Source organism: Filicampus tigris, chromosome 4 (genome assembly GCF_054856515.1).
Source record: "Filicampus tigris isolate MCC_2025a chromosome 4, RoL_Ftig_1.0, whole genome shotgun sequence".
NCBI classification, from domain to species: domain Eukaryota; kingdom Metazoa; phylum Chordata; class Actinopteri; order Syngnathiformes; family Syngnathidae; genus Filicampus; species Filicampus tigris.
In genome coordinates, this window is record NC_141220.1 from 13,092,163 (window position 1) to 13,110,131 (window position 17,969).

The 17,969-nt window shown below is 39.4% G+C and overlaps 1 protein-coding gene across 2 annotated transcripts in view; it reads right to left on the reverse strand.

Moving 5' to 3' along the window:
• LOC147148537 (solute carrier family 66 member 2) overlaps window positions 1-17,969 on the reverse strand; it is a 43,566-nt gene that overhangs the window by 19,554 nt on the left and 6,043 nt on the right. The gene's annotated exons all lie outside the window — the stretch shown is intronic.

Genomic DNA, 17,969 nt, shown 5'->3' on the forward strand with positions numbered 1-17,969 from the left:
TTAGTACTGTGTAATAAATGACTGCAAAAATACAAACTTTACCCATTTTGACAGACATTTGTGAATATTTTATGTAGATCTGTATAAAGGTGCAGATAAGTTACTTTTTACTCACTTTGTAAAATTGCAATGACTGTTTTGCATGTTCCTGGTAGCACGCAAACAAACCTGTTTTTTTGCATGAATGTATTGTTTACATGCTTTTTCAGAAGTCAACCCAAACATACTGTATATGTTTTAAGAATATGTTCTATGCAGGCCCACTAGTTGAAACACAGCAATTTGATTAATATTGTGTTTGTGGAATATGAGGTAAGCAACAAAATCTACCCATTTTTAGCCATCTCTGGGGGTGGCCATTTTGTCACTTCTGTCAACTGAAAATGACACACCCTCGGGGCTCAGATAATGACCAATCATAGCTCAACTTCAGAAAACAGGTGAGTCATAATTGGTCGTTATCTGAGCCCAGAGGGTCTGTGATGTGGATTTTGCTGCTTAACTCATATTTCATATTACTCATATTGCCTTGTTTCAACTAGTGGGTCTGCATAGAACATAATGTTGGAAAAAATATGTTTGGGTTGACTTCCCTTTAATCAATTTCTACTAGGGATGTCAGAATATCAGCAATATTGTGATGGCAATATTAAAATTGCCACGATATATGGTCATCGTCATGTCGCGAAAATAGGAGCAAATCTGTTTAAAAGCCCAAGTTGTTTGCCATTTGTACAGTTATGGTGGTTGGTTTATCAGTTTAGTTTAACTTGATGCCACCTATGTTTAAAACCCACGCTAATCGCCAGATGAAGGTGAGATGATGGTGAAAAATTAAAAAAAATGGCTGGATTAAGGATGGCCGGAAGTGGATTTTAGTCTGGCCCACTAATCGGCCCGGTGACGTGGTCGCGAGAGGGCCAAATTCTCAAAATCTCAGCCTACTCGGTGAAAGGCTTCTTTTCAGGCTTACGTGATCATTTTTATGAATAAGGGCAGGGGTTCACGGCCGGAAGGGCAAGTCAAGGGTGGAGGGTCGCGGCTGGACTGGCAAAAAAGAGTCAAGTGCCCAGCTCTGATTAAAAATAACACCTTCAATTTCAAGTTTCAGCCTCATCACTCAATGTGACACTCTTCACTTCCAGAGCATTCTTAACTAAGTTTTCCTTAAAGGTAACTTCTACTCCTTACCTCTTCCCATCTACACCACGGTAAAACAGTTTGAACCCTGCCCCTAAACTTCTAGTCTGACTACCTGTCTACCTCTTCTCCTGGACATACAATCCTAATCATCAAGTCAACCAACTTTTCTTGTCATAGTCCCAATGTTCAAAGTACCCACCTGCATTTGTGTGGCTGAATAGTCTCAATTAAGGAAAAAACACTTCAAAGTGAGGCAAAAATTAAATTACGCATTACATGACGTGATCAATTACCTCCAATTGCTTAAGTGTAATTATATAGTTGTGGAAAAACAGGTTGCTATCAATCGGTGGGATTGACATCTTAAAAACAACACATTTTGGAAACTTGGTTGTGACATGCAAATGTGTGTGTCCTTGAAGACAAACTGTTGAAAGACTGTGACATTAGTCCAATATTTAATCCATATTTTTCACACAGTATGTCACCAAATGCATCATAACTGTCAGGCAAGTAACAGTTGACATTTCCTTTCATCTTTGTTTCCATTTTCTGACACTGAAGAAAATATAAACATAATTTATTACAACTAATAATTTGGCTTTCAGAATGTTATAGATAGCCCATGTGGGGATGTACAAAATATATGATTCAGATCTTGTATTAAATATCGTTAAATTGTGCAGGAGATCAAATGAAATATCTGTGTTCGCGTATTTTTTTTTTTCTACTTCTGAAATACAAATCTAGGAATTTATCCTTTGTAATGTGTTACTTTAGTTGTCATGTAGACAGATGGAGATGTACTCCTGACAGTGTGGAGACAAAAAACGAATGTCACCTGCCAGTGAGTGACAGCGGACGAGGAAAACAATGGTATTCAAGCTGTTGTCTTCTTTGTGCTTATGCACTCACAGCTCTCGCAGCTTTGAAATGGTTATTATATTAGTGATTCTTTTTATACGTATTGAATCTTAATATGAAATATGCATTTGGGCACCCTCTCAAAGCACTCTGGAATGGTTCTCATCTCAGTCAGTGAGCTGTATCTTGCTTTTGCATTTCAGATATCAGAGAGCAGACATTTTATAGCAAGTGCACTGTGGCATATTTGTGGCAAACAGTGAACATGATTAATAGCTTTATTACCATGAATGACAAAAGATTGAGCATTGCTCACAGCTGATGAAACAAGGAAAGAAGATACACAAACAGAAGACCTTTCATGCACACAGCACACACACATCGACTCTTGGGAACTAACTTGTCTCACCTCAAAGTACGACACTGATGCTGGACATAGTCCACAAGTGTCAAACTCAAGGCTCGGGGGGCAGATCCGGCCCGCGACATCTTTTTATGTGGCCCGCGAAGGCAAATCGTGTTTATTGACTTGATGTGTTTCTTTGAAATTGTCTTCACTGTTAACACGACATGAGATATTGCAAGCATTTGTTATAAATACCTACTTTAAAATACATTGAAAAACAGTTTGCAGCGGCTTTTGATTTCAAAAGTAGTTATCCATCAATCTGTTGGTTATATGTGATAATATAAGGCGATCATACATTTGTATGGGTTTACAGTCGTAACGCCCCTCCGATTGACACCACAATTATGATGTGGCCCATGACAAAAATGAGTTTGACACCCCTGATCAGATGCACTAAAGCAGTTGTTCTTTCCTATTTATGGCAACAAATTAAAAACCTGTGAAGTTGCTACAGTACCCCCGACCCTCCATAGCAGGTGTTAAGTTTCAAACCACCCCCGCAATAAGTGAAATCCACGCTATAGAAATAAGCTTGTGAAACATTGCATTAGGGATGTTTTTATAGCATTTGGGACATGCATTATTTTTATTCTTAATACACACAAATAATACAAAAACATTTAAACATGTTGTCGCTTTCCTGTGAAAAACATGTACAGTGGTACCTCTACTTACGAAATTAATTGGTTCTGGACGAAATTTCTTAAATAGAAAATTTTGTAAGTAGAGACGCGTTTTCCATGTAAATGCCCTAATCCGTTCCAAGCACCCCAGAAGAACTGATCCAATAACGTGGCGACTGTCGATACATTACGGTCATATTCTTTGGCGAGATCAACCAAATGCATCCCTTTTTCATACTTTTCTATTATCTCTTGCTTTGTTTGTATGGACAAAAAAAAACCTATTTTCTCCTTTTTTTCTTTTCCTCGTTTCTAATTCACGTAAAACTATCGGAACACCTCATGGCTATTACATCCAGAATAGACAAGATTTAAAACACCAAGATTTAGTTCATATACAAAAAGAAAATCCTCGAAATATTGGGAACCCAAACCCAGAACCCGCAATGGAGGCGGATTTACTGTACACCCATTATGGATGGCAGGAACTGCAGGGACATTTGCAGACTGCCCTTAGTCATTAAAAAAGTCCTTTAATTAACTTTCCACTCAGGCTGAGATGTTTCAAGTAAAAACATGCTGACAACAAGTTTAAATCTGTAGTGCCTATTGGCACTACACTTAGAAACACACAGATACTTAAGCACTTTCCCTCATAGCCCACACTCAGTCCATTTCCACATATAATGCAACACACCTACTTCCTCTCCTATTATCTCGCCTCATTCCGTTTCATCTCCCGGTTATTCTGCTTGCTATTTTTACCAGCATAATCAAATTGCTCAGAAAAGTCATGCGTTATTCATGAGGGCATCCCTTTTATTTTTCCACTCATGTCATACATCATCCAAAGCTTCCTTTACTGGACAAGCCAAAACAAGCCCACTCAAAGTTTTTTCTTCTGATTCGCTGACTCTTAAGTTTCCACCAAGCAGTAAGGTTCAATCCAGCAAAGCATGCAACGTTTTACATTTCTACTGTCATAAAGTTTCAACGGGTAACAAAATAACTACTCCACACACTTTTTAGCACTGTTTTACCACAAGCTGTCGTACTATGTTACCTCAAGGGTGAAGCTCGACACAGTCTATTGATTGATCCGAAGAGAAACATAACCAAACAAATGTGAAAGAATACATCCACCATCAATTCGGTATCCCGCTTGATCTTTGTCGGGTCAGCAAGACCGCATGCTGGTGAACAACGTAGACTGATCACTTGACTAACACATTTCTGGACCAGCACTAAACGTTGGGGTCATTTGTGTGGAGTTTGCATGTTCGTCAAATACCATTGGAGAAAAGAAAAAAAATACATTGAAACACCCTATAATTCTCCCAAAATGCCTCCAACATGCATTCTCCTCCCGTCTACCCCTACCCAAAAAAAAGGGGGAAAATAATGGTGAAAATGGGGGGACCCCACAAACAAACTGAAAATAAATAAATAGATACATTTAAAATATTTTAAAATATTGAGAAAAAAAAATCCTCCAAAAGAGACCGACTGCAACTTGGGTCAATTTGACACAACTTTTGGGGGAGGTTTGCACAAAAAAAGGTTGTTTTGTGCAACACAACCCCGCCAAAATTGGATTGTTTTGCACAACTGACCCCACCTAAAAAAATCTGGTCAAATTGACTCAAGTAGTTGGTCTCTTTTTGACCTATAGTTGGGTTATTTTTGCCCCAACTGTTTTTAGAGTGATGGGTTTTCTCGAAGTGTTCTGGTTTCCCCCGCAACTAAAAACATGATACATGAACATGATTTTTAGCCATTTCCATCCCCCACTTGATGACACAAGATATTGATGTTTCACGCACCAAAAGGCTTCTTCGGTTCTATAGATTGAGAACTGGATCTCTGATGTCTGTGCTGCCACCTAAGAAATGTGAGCTTCTACAAATGACCCTGTGTTTGATGTGTAATCAAGTCAAGGCCATGCTTCAGTTATCTCCAAGAAGGTAAGGGACTTTTTTTTTTCCCTGTACTCTCTTCAAAGCACAACAAACATAAAACAATTCAACCGCCATAACAAAAACCAAAGAGGTATGCCAGCTGGGGGACAGCATCCTCATATGAGGTTTACAGGAAGATGAGAAGTCTGGTTTGACAGCTTGTCGTCTTCTGGAGACTATGCAGCACAGACAGAACTGCACAACAGTTTCACACTAATAGGCAGATGAGGAATGTATGGATAGTGATTCAGGGACAAAGAGGCCATGAGTCATTCAAGTAGATGTATGAATGCTAAAGTATACTGCAGACATTTCCCATTAGGCCAAGCTGAAGAGTGTAACTCAGAGGAGAGAGGAGCAGCACTGAGACAGAGATAGAGAGTGACAGCTTATGGGGCTTGAAGACATGCTGACTCAGCACAGTGAGAATGAAGTCTGTCTGCTGCTTTTAAGATGTGTGAAAGTTGCTTTTCTCTTGTTGGCCATTTGTCAGTGCTCACTGGTCTATTCGTCTAGTCTGTCCGACATCACCGACTTGTAATGTTGTTTTGTGCTCTCTCATGTGGATGGACGGGTACCCGTCCTGATGACAGTGATGGAACAACATTCGGTACACCGGTAAAATTTATGATCATAAAAACTCTAGTAAGTATTCTACTGTTAAAAATGTAATGTTCTATTAAAGGCGTTCTAAGTATTTGTTTGTTATTGGGATTTTTGTTCACAGTGGTATCATCACACTCAGCTGTTTCAAATAATTTGACTTTATGTAGCAGTAACCAAAATCTTTGACATACTTTGCCTTTTAGTAGGATGCAGTGCAGTTATACATCACTCAGCTCAAACACATTGTTAAATTCATGCCTCTCTGACAGTGTTAGCAAAAACAGAGAATTGTCTTTGTAAAGGCAGAATTTTTGATACAGCTCTAATTTTGGATCTGATTCAATTTTTGCACATTGTGCAAATAAAGGCCTACAAGCACATAGGCCACCGAATCCAGAATTTGTGACGCAAAACCATCTCACAGGATAGATGATCTGAAAATAATAAGCTTTTTTTTGGTCACGTTTCACTGGGATTACCCAGTGTGCTCTGCAATTATGTTAAAGATCTGACCTCCACACCCACATGCTCTCTATAATTTTGAGACTTTCTGTGCCATGAAAAGTTTATCAGAGATTATACTGTACGGAAAGAAAAACAACAGGTAAAGAACAGGACTGTTCCATTTCTTCTTTTTTTCCCCTCTGTATGCCCTTTTAACTTATTTAATTATTGACGAATATATTTTGGATCCACACTTTATTTAAAAAAAGTGAATTTTATATAAACAAATTAAGAAACTGAAACAGCATTTGCAAAAATAACACACACGTGTGAACTGACCAACAGTATCAATTTGTGAAAAAATATGTGAAATTTCCCCAGTTGTGGCCTAGGAGATTTCATTCCGCCGCCAGCAATATTTTTGTTTTTGTTTCTGCCTGATTTGTGTACCTTTTGTAACCTTGTCGAAATGGATTTAAAGCATAAACATTTAATAGGATTGTAGCAGTCTAGCAGACACAAATCCTCACATGCATGTACAGTACATACAATGCAAAGATAAAGGCTAAACATCAATTTCTATAATTACTTAGTTCTTTTTTTATTTATTATCTACAGCCGCGCTGTGTGTGGGAGCACAACAGCAGACACATTTGTATTTATTTTTCGCACATTGCTGCTTCTTTGATGTTTAATCCAGTTTCCAATTTGTTGCTTCACTGCCTGACTTGTCACAAATGCGTTAGTATCTTTTGTATACAATGAATAAGCAAACAAATTAAGACTGCCTGTGGACCACTTTGTTTCACAGTGTGGCAATAAAGTGATCTCTCTAAGCTGTTTGGTCACATCTGCCTCAGAGCGTCTGCCAACATCCTCCTCAATATCACAAGGATTATGGCAACCTTACTGATTGTCACACTGTCATTCACAGAGCATTGCGAACATTTTGAAACACAAAATGCTGCAAGCCCCTCAAAAGATTCCCACCCAGATAGGATACACTTGCTGGGCCCCCTTCCATGACCTATGCTGTTAGATATGTTCAAATCTCATCGTAAAACGCAATTCAACTATGATAATCTGATAATTAGATATTAGTGTGTGTCTAGGTAGTGTTGCAGCTCGCATATACAGTAGCTGCCTTTGATGCAGCAGACCGAAGGACAATTCCTACTCAATGTCCCATTCACTCAGTCCTGTGACTGATGTGCAATCAGTCCAGTGTACCCACCTTTTGCCCTAAATCATCAGGGACGGGGTCCAGCTTTCCCCAACCTTGTCCAAGATAAGTGGTAGGAAAAATGTTGTCAAAAGGGAAACAATTGGCACTGGTTGAGCTTCTGGTCTGTTTCCAGAGTGTTGTTGTGATGCAATTACAACCACCTCAGTCTGACATCTCTCCCTTGCCTGCAAATCAATGGAATTCATTTGTTCGCGTGTGAGAATATAATTTTCTCTCCATGGAATAATACAGTATTTTCCGATGGAATTTTACCATTACCACAAGGAAAATATTTGATGGGTTAGAAAAATGCATCTTCCAAAGATTGAAAAGAGAAGTTATGAACATCGGTTCTGGATTAGTGCAGCAAGCGTGAGGCTTGTGTGTGTGTGTGTGCGTGCGTGTGTTCTGCAGAAACTGCTGAGGGGATATGGAACGTTCAACTTTGAAGACAGCCCTCCAGGTGCAACATTTATCGGTATTACAAATGCACAATTTGTGTCTAAACAACAGCTTCCCCTAGGTGTCCCATTGTGCTATTACTTGGGCTCATTATCTCTTATGAATGCAGCTTGCTCCTGGCTAATGCAGTATTTTAGGGGCGAGGATATACAGTATATTGGATTCATTGAAGATGTTGGTTTTTAGTATGCATCTTTTTTAAAAAATCACTTTCAGGTTTCTGTCTTGTAATGAAACTGGCATGTATTTGTAAAGTAAAGATCAATGAATTAAAATTCCAGTAAGAAGCCAATAACATAAATGTAGGAAAATTAAATAAAAGTTGTGCTGCACTTGTTCACCTTTCTTACATTTTATGATTTTTGGCAAAAAAAAATTATCATGTAAATACAATTTTATTTTCCTTAGATTTTACTTGGTACTTTTCGATACAATGTACCTGCCCCCCGCCTCAACATGCGGAATGACAGAAAACGTGCAAGTACCACTAGGTAGAATAGTATAAATAATATTGTCATTATTAATGGGCCCCCTTTCTTTAGAAAGCATATTTTAATGTAGTGTCATTAAGATCAATGCTCTTTCTTTCCTCTCTTCACTTCAGGTGATTTCCTTTCACTTTTACTCCAAGAGACTGGGTAGTGAGATGCTGCATGTAACACACTATAAATACTGTCGCCAAATAAAATGCATGGAAGACATCAGAGCTGAAGGCACTGCTGTGAAGTAGAACAGTTGAAGATTTGACAATTACCTACATTGAACAAATGGGTTAAAAAATGTCAAGTATACTGTAGTAATAAAGGTTAAATTCACAAACAACAATGGCATGTCAATTATTCAAAACATAAGAAAAATAGTTGTTAACAGATTAAAACATTTTCTCTATGTATGTTTTTGATGGAGTTTTTGATGTAGAGGAGAGGCCCAAGTTGCTGAACAGCAGTGACCTTGGTGCTGAGGTTGAAGGAGTTGCTGATAAGGGAGGATGGAATTAAAGAAGTAATGCATCACTGGAGCGCTTCGCTCCCTCTAACATATGCTGGGAGAGCAGGACAGAGTCAGAGACAGAGGAGCAGGACATCCAATTAACTACACTTGGACTCCCTCATTTTCTTGTTCTGATTTGACTGGTTATACCTAATATATTGTCTCACAAACGCGAACACACTACTAAATGTGTCAGTATAAAAAAAAAAAAAAGAGGAAGATTAAGGATGATACGAATTATGCTACCTGTATCATTGTCTATACTTGGAGACTTAGAAAAATAAATGCGTTTTGTACAAGTCCAGAGCAGTAAAAGCCTTTTGGAATAATTGTGTATTATATACAAAAGTAAATGTTTACGAATCCAGTTAACCATTCAACCTAAACTAACTACCGTATTTTCTGAACTATAAGCCGCACCTTTATAAAAGCCGCACCCCAGAACTGAACAGCCCGTCCCAGGGGGGACGGTCTGACCCTCCGTCCTGGAGGGATGCCCATTTTTGGGGCGGAGGACGGGAGGGGTGAAAAAGGGGTGGACTAAGCAAGGGCGGAGGTGGATTTTAGTCCGGCCCACTAATCGCCCCACGCGTGTGACGTGGTCACGGGGTGGCCAAAGTTCATTTCAACTAACTCGGGGAAATCGGCATACGACAAAAGTTGCCTCAGAACACTTCAAATGGGCCACTAGTTACCGGGCGAGTTCAGCGTGAGTTCTACTAGTACGACAAGTGATGAGACCCAGTAGCGCCAGCAGCGTCAGAGACAGCACACCGGCAAGTGATGTCAGTATGTCACTCAGTCACTGCATGTCCTCTTCTATGGAGCCGCCTTCATTGCCTGCACAATGCTTTTCACGTGCTTACCAGTAGTCACATTGCGCATGCATATTTTGCCCTCTAGTGGTTTAACACATGTAATACCATGGATAATGCCACAGGAGTCAGCCATTTCGCCGCACTGACGGAAACACGCCCAGCCTGTCTTGTGCGTGTAATCCGTGATAGCAATTTAGTTTTGTTAACATTTAGCACTTTATCCCTTTGCATGAGAAGTATGTCCGTGTGTGGGGTATCTTCAGACCATAAAAATCTCTACTTTTAAACGACCCAGAAGTGAAAGTCTTTGTTTCCTCTTAAAATAACTTTGCGTTATTTTGCAATAATCATTGTATAAAAACTGAAAACGTCTTGAATTAAAACGCAAACGTTTTGCAATAAAACGCAATAGTATTGCGTTATAACTCCATCTTAAATATTCTCTTGATGTCCCCTGGTTTGCTCCAGTCAGAGCAATCACATCACGAAGGGTTGTGTTGCAGCTAAATGCTATCTTGGTTCAACAATTGTAAACAATTCAATCCACTCACAATTCCCAGCCGGTAAGTGGATGTGCACAGGAAATTAGCCAGCTAATGATCTTTAAATAATGTTGGAATGGAATTAATGCACAGAGGTTTTTTTTTTTTTGCGATGGCAGCGGGTCGGGGGGGGGGGTTTCTTACACCGTGACGGAATGCAATAACGGAAGCACTAAAAACTTGCAAAGCACAATCTATTCTTTTTTTAAAAAAAAATTTTTTTTAGGAGAAACAGGTTATGCAAACAAACACAAAATATTTCAAATCCCTTAAATGGTATATTTAAGAACTTTATAATAGTTGCACAGGCATGGAGGAGTAGTTCATTACTCCCCTCCCCTACTGACTTTCATCAGCAGTCCAATTTGAATAAACTACCTTGCCCACTGTTGCTCTGTGTGAATGCAAACTAGTGGGCCACACACAAATTCTTACTACCAGGGACTCCTGCTACCAGGATCTCAAAGTTCAAGGGCTGTTTGTTCTGAAAGGGGCCAATGACGGGCGGGTGCCTTGGCCAGTGGCCACTGACGGATGACAATTGACGGGCCAGAAACATGTATTAAAATACCAAACTCTGATGTAGACTACAGACTGCAGTGTATTTATTTTGCAAATGATGCTTGTGTAAGTGCCTTTCACTAAGTGCAGTTCACTGTTTGGTACTTTTTAAGTAAATGAGTACTGGGCACGCTAGTCTCATCACAGTAGGTGCCTTCACTACTTTACTGGAGTAAAACACCTTCCACTAAATCAACACATCGCTAAGCAGTGGTTGAGTGGAGTGGAGTGTAAAGTTATGTAATTATATCAGCGGGCCATCGGAGCAGCCATTGACAGCTGCGAGAAGCACTTGAACCAGCAATACCAGATCCTAGGTTGTGTGGAAATTACTATGAAAATGTTTCAACTTGGGCAACTTAGGCATGCTTATCAATGTCCGACATTTTCCTGAAAAAAAACAAATGTCAACTGGGGGTTGTATTGGGGGGATTACTACAATAATTGATGGAGTAGACGATGCATGATGTGCGCATTCAAGTCTTGATTAATTCAGTGTACAATCCCTTTTTTTTTCATTTTATTGTTTTGTTTCATTATTACTGAAAGTGGGAATTTGCAATTTTTGCCATAGTTGTTGAAGCTGCCATTATGAACTGACAGTAGTGCAAGATTAATATGATCTGTGAAAAATAAAAAAATCATCCCTCTCTAGCCCCATCTAATGTCTCCCAGCATGCTTTGATTGGGTGCAGGGAAATGGACTTCCTGTGCTGGCGCTGAGCAGTAGCGGGCGATGTGCCCCGGTTCCCTGAAAGGATGGCTGAAAGGGAGGACGCAACCGGCCGTGGACACCAGCGCTGCTAAACTATGTTGGACAAGATGAGCAGTCATGATGATGAAGAGGCCTGCCACGCCACCGGAAATCCACACCTCACTGAACACATGCAAAATGAGCCGGACTTTTTAAGGAAACAGCAACAACGAGAGAAAAATATTCGCCTGTCTTTACTTCTCAGCAGGTGACTGTTGGTAAGGATATGTACTGTAGTTTATTCAAGAGCAAGAAAAAAAAGACTTCTGCAAAGTTACTGCATAATTGAACATGAGAATGTCTTTATTTTGTCATTTAGTCATGTATGCTCCAACAAATTTTGAAGTAATAATGACGTTCCAATAACAACGCTGCTTGATCAAGAACCACCAGCTGTGTTTTATACCCCATGTAATCGACACCTATATGAACAGATATAAAAAGTAAATACCGTAGTATCGTATTAACTGGTTTTGATATTTGAAATTCGAAGGTAAGGTACTATACATTGGAAAACGGGCAGATAAATGCATCTTACAACACAAACATTCTTCAGTAAATAAATGTCCAAATTAGTATTTTTGAAACACGATGGACAGTCATGCGCAGCTACTACTGATTAGGATATTAAGCTCTTATTCAAGACAATTATTGGCATAAAACTGTTTAACAAATCTATGAAGTGCTGTTTTAGATCCTAGCTTACATACAGTACCTGATTTGTATTGCTTTGCAAAGCAGTAGTTTTTGTATGAGCAATGCATAAAAACTATAGAACATTACAACATGAATAAAAATATAGATTTGGAAACACAAACAGTTCCATAGAGTACTTTATTTGCTCAATTAACATAATCGAAAGATGCAATTAGCCTACCCCAGCCCAGTCCAAGAGCAAAATAATTAGCACAGCAGGGCCTCATTAAAAGTTATTTAGATGAAGAATAAATTGACCTTCATACGGCCAGCACAGCTAGTGCTATAATGTAAACAGTGCAGCAGAGATAGGGAGGAAGACCAAGCCAGCAATTTCAGGTCTTGGCTAAAACCTTTGAAAGACCTTTCTTGACTTTGACTTGTTGTTCAAGAGACTCAACTTTACTTCGGCTCAAATTACATGAATTGACAAGTCATTCAGTTTCTACTATAATTCAATATAGTGTGTCATTTTTTTTTTTTTAAGGAAAAGTATTTCTTTTTTCATTTGCGCAAACCTGTCATTCCTCTGCATGCTATGATGCAAAGTGCAGAGGCCACCGAAACAAGTACAGTCCTGTATTATCGAAGTAACTCCAAAGATCATTCATTTTGGATTACAGGATTATGTTTCTTTGTAAAGTGATTTGGCACCATCTTTTAAAACAACCGCACACTCATTTCCGTGTGGGGTCAAGATCAATGACTGAACTGGGAAGAACAGCGGATACCCAGCAATCCATCAAAACCAACAAAAAGAGCAATGCCGTGTGACAAACCAGCGACAGAGCACTTGCTAGCAAGTTTGGGGTTAAAACACCCATACAAATGAAGCGAACACCAGCCTGTGGTCTGTCTTCTAGTCCCACGGGGAGTGATGTTCTCAGAAGGCACCCTGATACATATTCTATGCACACAGCTTCTGTATACAGTAACCTTCTGTTCTTTGTTACAGTTTTGTTTTTGTTTGTTTTTTTCCATGGGCGGCACGGTGGTCGACTGGTTAGCACGTCCGCCTCACAGTTCAGAGGTCGTGGGTTCGATCCCGGCTCCGGCCTCCCTGTGTGGAGTTTGCATGTTCTCCCCGTGCCTGCGTGGGTTTTCGGCGGGTACTCCGGTTTCCTCCCACAGTCCAAAAACATGCATGGTAAGTTGATTGGACTAAATTGCCCCTAGGTGTGATTGTGAATGCAGATGTTTGTCTTTGTGTGCCCTGCGATTGGCTGGCAACCAATTCAGGGTGTCCCCCGCCTAATGCCCAAAGCCAGCTGGGATAGGCTCCAGCGCGCCCCGCGACCCTGAGGATAAGCAGTATAGATAATGGATGGATGTTTTTTCCATTTGTGCAGTTTGATTTGATATTTCAACTTATCTCTGACTTTTATGTAATTCGTTAACTGGATGTGGAAGGAAAGGTTATTAAAACGAAATGACGAGACTGTAGTCTTGACAGGACTAGTTTATACAGTAGTTTGAATGTATTGCAGTCTACTGTATTATGGGTTACTGTGTGCATGAGAAACAAAGAACATTTTCCGGCATGAATGCCGGAGGGTGTTAGGGTGTTACTCTTATCACATCATTCCCTGTGATGGGCCTAATCAGAGAGGGCTGCGCAACAAAGCTGTGGGAGTGGAGGAGCAATTGTTGGGGCTGCTGAGCTCATTTCAGTTTAGCTTAATGGGGAGAATAATGAGCTTAAAGCTCACAGGGATGTGTGCCTATCACAGCTCCTCCTTGACATTGCAGAGTCAAGGACCAACGTGCACAAAGCTTCCAAGAATGACAGGAATCAAATCCTCAGAATTCATGCACATGGGTCTGCACTTCATTGGCGCTTTTCTGATAATGCTATATGTCCTTAGCACAAACACAATATGCAATTTCAACCAAAATGAGCCCCTATTTTATATATATATATATATAGAGAGAGAGAGAGAGAGAGAGAGAGAGAGATGTCATTGGACTAGGTCAAAGGACATATACAGTAATTTACTGCAATTGCTGAAGACCTAAGTATGAGCACAGCAACAAAGCACATTTTGGCAACCTCCACAGTCACATTAACGTTTTAAAATGGTGACCTATGCTTCAGACGGGGGAACACGTAGGGGAACAGCCAGGTAATGGTGTCTCCAGTTTGACATACAGTGCCATTTGAATTTGCAAGACTTAGTTTCTGGTGTAAGCCATTGTTTTACTGCCACCTTGTGGTAATTATATTTCAATTATTATATAATTATGTTAATTATATTATAATTATCCATCCATTATCGATACCGCTTATCCTCACAAGGGTCGCAGGGCGTGCTGGAGCCCATCCCAGCTGTCTTCGGGCAGTAGGCGGGGTACACCCTGAACTGGTTGCCAGCCAATCGCAGGGCACACAGATACAAACATCCACACTGACAATCACACCTAGGGGCAATTTAAAGAGTCCAATCAACTTACCATGCATGTTTTTGGAATGTGGGAGGAAATCGGAGTACCCGGAGAAAACCCACGCAGGCACGGGGAGAACATGCAAACTCCACACAGGGAGGCCGGGGCCGGGATCGAACCCACGATCTCTGAACCGTGCGGAGGACGTGCTAACCAGTCGACCACCGCGCCGCCCATATTATAATTATATTAATCATAATCATTATAATTATATTAATTATGATTACATTATAATTATAATCTTTATAATCATTATAATTATATTAATTATGATTACCACAAGGTGGCAGTAAAACAATGGAATGCACCATACAACTAACTCTTGCAAATTAAAACTAAAGACAGCACAGCTGTTATAAAATATTTGTCCTCTTCTCATTTTTTTTTTGCACAGTTCCCCCACTTTAATGTTTAAGATTGTCAAACAAATATAAATATCAAACAAGGCTTTTTGACAGCTTCTGGGTCATAAATTTAGTCTGGCCGCTGTGAAGCTTTGATGCCATGGTGAGTCTTTGGTTTCAAAGCTCAGCATGGATGGGGGAGGAGCTGCGAGTGGAAGTTGCTCGAAGTTGGTAGATGGAAACGCTAATGGAAGCCCGTTTAAAAGGAAAGTCGGACCGGCCTCTACGCGATTACTATTCGGTGCGGCTGGACAAACAGACAGACGGCAAAAGGGTACCCCAGCTGCAGACGGAAGGCGATAAACGCACCATCAATTTTTTGCAAAATGTCCAGCTCTGCTTACAAGACTACATGTCAAACTATTTTTAGTAAGTTTAAACCCGCAGTTGAATTGGATATAGGACCTTGAAAAAAATAATCACATACATAACAATCGCAATTTATAGAGGGAAAAATATTCACAATTAGATTATTTTCCATAATCGTTCAGCCCTAATTCACACTCACATTCCCACTGTCACTGAGTGAGAACTGAACATACGATGCCTGCAGGCAAGTTAGACAAGTGAACCACTACACTCTCAGTGTCAATCAATGCAAGTCCTCTATGTTTTCATTTAATTAAATGCATCATAATTTAGCCACTGAGACACCCTCGGTCCAAAAACCTTTGATGATTCAATTAGGCCACATTGTAAAAATCATTTTGAGGTTAGAAGCGCACTTTATAAAACGGATCTGGTTTACTGTATCATGTAGAAAACTCATTCATCAGCCAGTCCACCTGTAAATATACAAAAGAAATGACTAATTAAAAGTATAAAGCACATAATGTTATATGTAGTATACTTTATTCTTCTGCTAAGAACCATGCAAAAAGTATTCTAAAATCACCTCTCTTTGAAAGACCCATCCTCACATTGTTTGTACGTGTGGTTGTAGTATGAAATGTAATCTGGTCAGGTGACAATGCAGTAATGCAAAAGGCACAATTTAATGAATCAGTTAAATGTCCAGAAATGTATTGTCGAAAGGAAGTGTTATAAGTTCTTTGTTTTCTATTATCTATTCTATTATTCTATTAAGTTTGAGAGTTGTTGTTTGTATTGGTGCTCAAACAATGCCCGGCGATGAAAACGCTGCTAAACTTAAAGAAAATAAAGATTTCAATCGTTTACAGAGCTAACTTTAAACGCTTAACGCAAAAACTAATAACGGTTAGAAACTCAACCAGAAAGATAGTCTGCAACTACAGTAAATGACAAAACTGATTAGACATGCACAGAAATGTCTCCTCAGCCAAAATCATACCATTTTCACAATTGCTGAACCATAAGCTTGGTTAAATTAATGCACTGTAGTGTAAAAAGAAATCATACAATTGTGTCCAGGAGTTCTCCCTCAGAGGCATTTCATTTCGATTCCAAAATGATTCTGTGCAAGCAATTCTAAAAGCATGACTGCTAATGAAGTACAGTACCTCTCAACTACTGATTTAATTTGCCTTGCTAATCAAACTGTTGTCAGGGGGTTAATTAAGCACACTGTGAAAGTATCCAGAACACTTTTCTGTGTCTAAAAGCATGATTGGGCTGTATCATGTGTACTATGTGTGTGTGCTTACTTGAGTTCATTGCACCCAATTTGGCGCACTGCATTGCTAGCTGAGTGTTGCAGATAAGTGTGAGTGGCAGAGTGCTCATACTCTGCGCTCAAATGCACAGTTTATCATATCAAGCTGAACTCAGAAAATGCATAGGAATACATGTATGCAATAATCTTTGCTAACCTCTATATTTCCTAAATACTGCACCTTGTTGACACCTGCGAATCAAGTAGGCTATTAGGCCAATTTTCTGCTAATGCTACAGTATATGTCCTTCCTTAGCACAAACACAACTTGCCAAATTTAAAGGCAGATGAAAGACATTTACAATTAGTTATGCAGGAATAAGTGTTACATAGGCTATGCCAGGCTATTTTGCATAGCTTATATTAAATTCAGTTGGGCAAAAATTTGCCCGGGGGTGGGGGGTTGGGGGGGTAATGTGTCAGGTAACCAAGTTCTACTTTAAATACAGTGAATTAAGTAAATAAGAAATCAAATGAATCTGTCAGACACACTGCTCACTGTTAAGTGAAGTACACTTGCAGAACCGCAAGAGTGGGTATTTGAGGCACTTTGTGGTGAATAGTAAGATTGTTTTAGGCGTAAGCACAAACGTTAATGTGGTGTAATTTTACATTTACATATAGACGGGCTGAAGCCATGCCCATGAGCAGCTATGTATGGTAATTTCCTCAATGATCCATAGCTCATGGAAATTTATTTGACCAGTTGGATAGTTACAAGACTCTCTAGAATCATTAAATCATTTAATGTATAATTTAATGTATATTTTGGCAAATACTGCCCCCTGTTGGACTAAAAAAGTAACCATCCAGCCATCCAATCCACTTGACATTGAAGCCATTTTCAAATAGGTTGTTCAGTTATTTATAGACGTGGTTGTCTTCCATGAATTCAGACTTGGTACACATTTTTATTTGATAAGTTATAGGTACGAAACTGATTAAATAGATTGTTGAACTTTCTGATTTAAAAAATATTTGAAGAGGGAAACTTTGCTTTCCAAAGTGCCTCCTCTTGTTGTGTTGTTACTTTGACTCAAGAGATACAGATTGGCTACATGCTTGCACAAAATTGCAGAGATGGGCACTTTACCCTTTTTTGCTGGTCCGTCCTCAGTCCTCCATTCGCGAACTGGGTACCCTTCCATCCTTGTCCCTCCGTCCTTATTCATAAAAATAATCATCCTCCGACCCCAGAAGAAATCATGATTATTGTGATTGATTTTGAAATCATGATAAATAAAAACAATTATTCAGTATTTTCAAAACATTTTTTACATTGACTTGAGCTTTAGTATTGGCAATGTTTCAAAAACAAAGCATGTCTTGTACAATGTGTGTAATTCTTTTTGTTGTGTGTTTAGTTTCACAGTAATTCTGTCATTAAACAGTTTA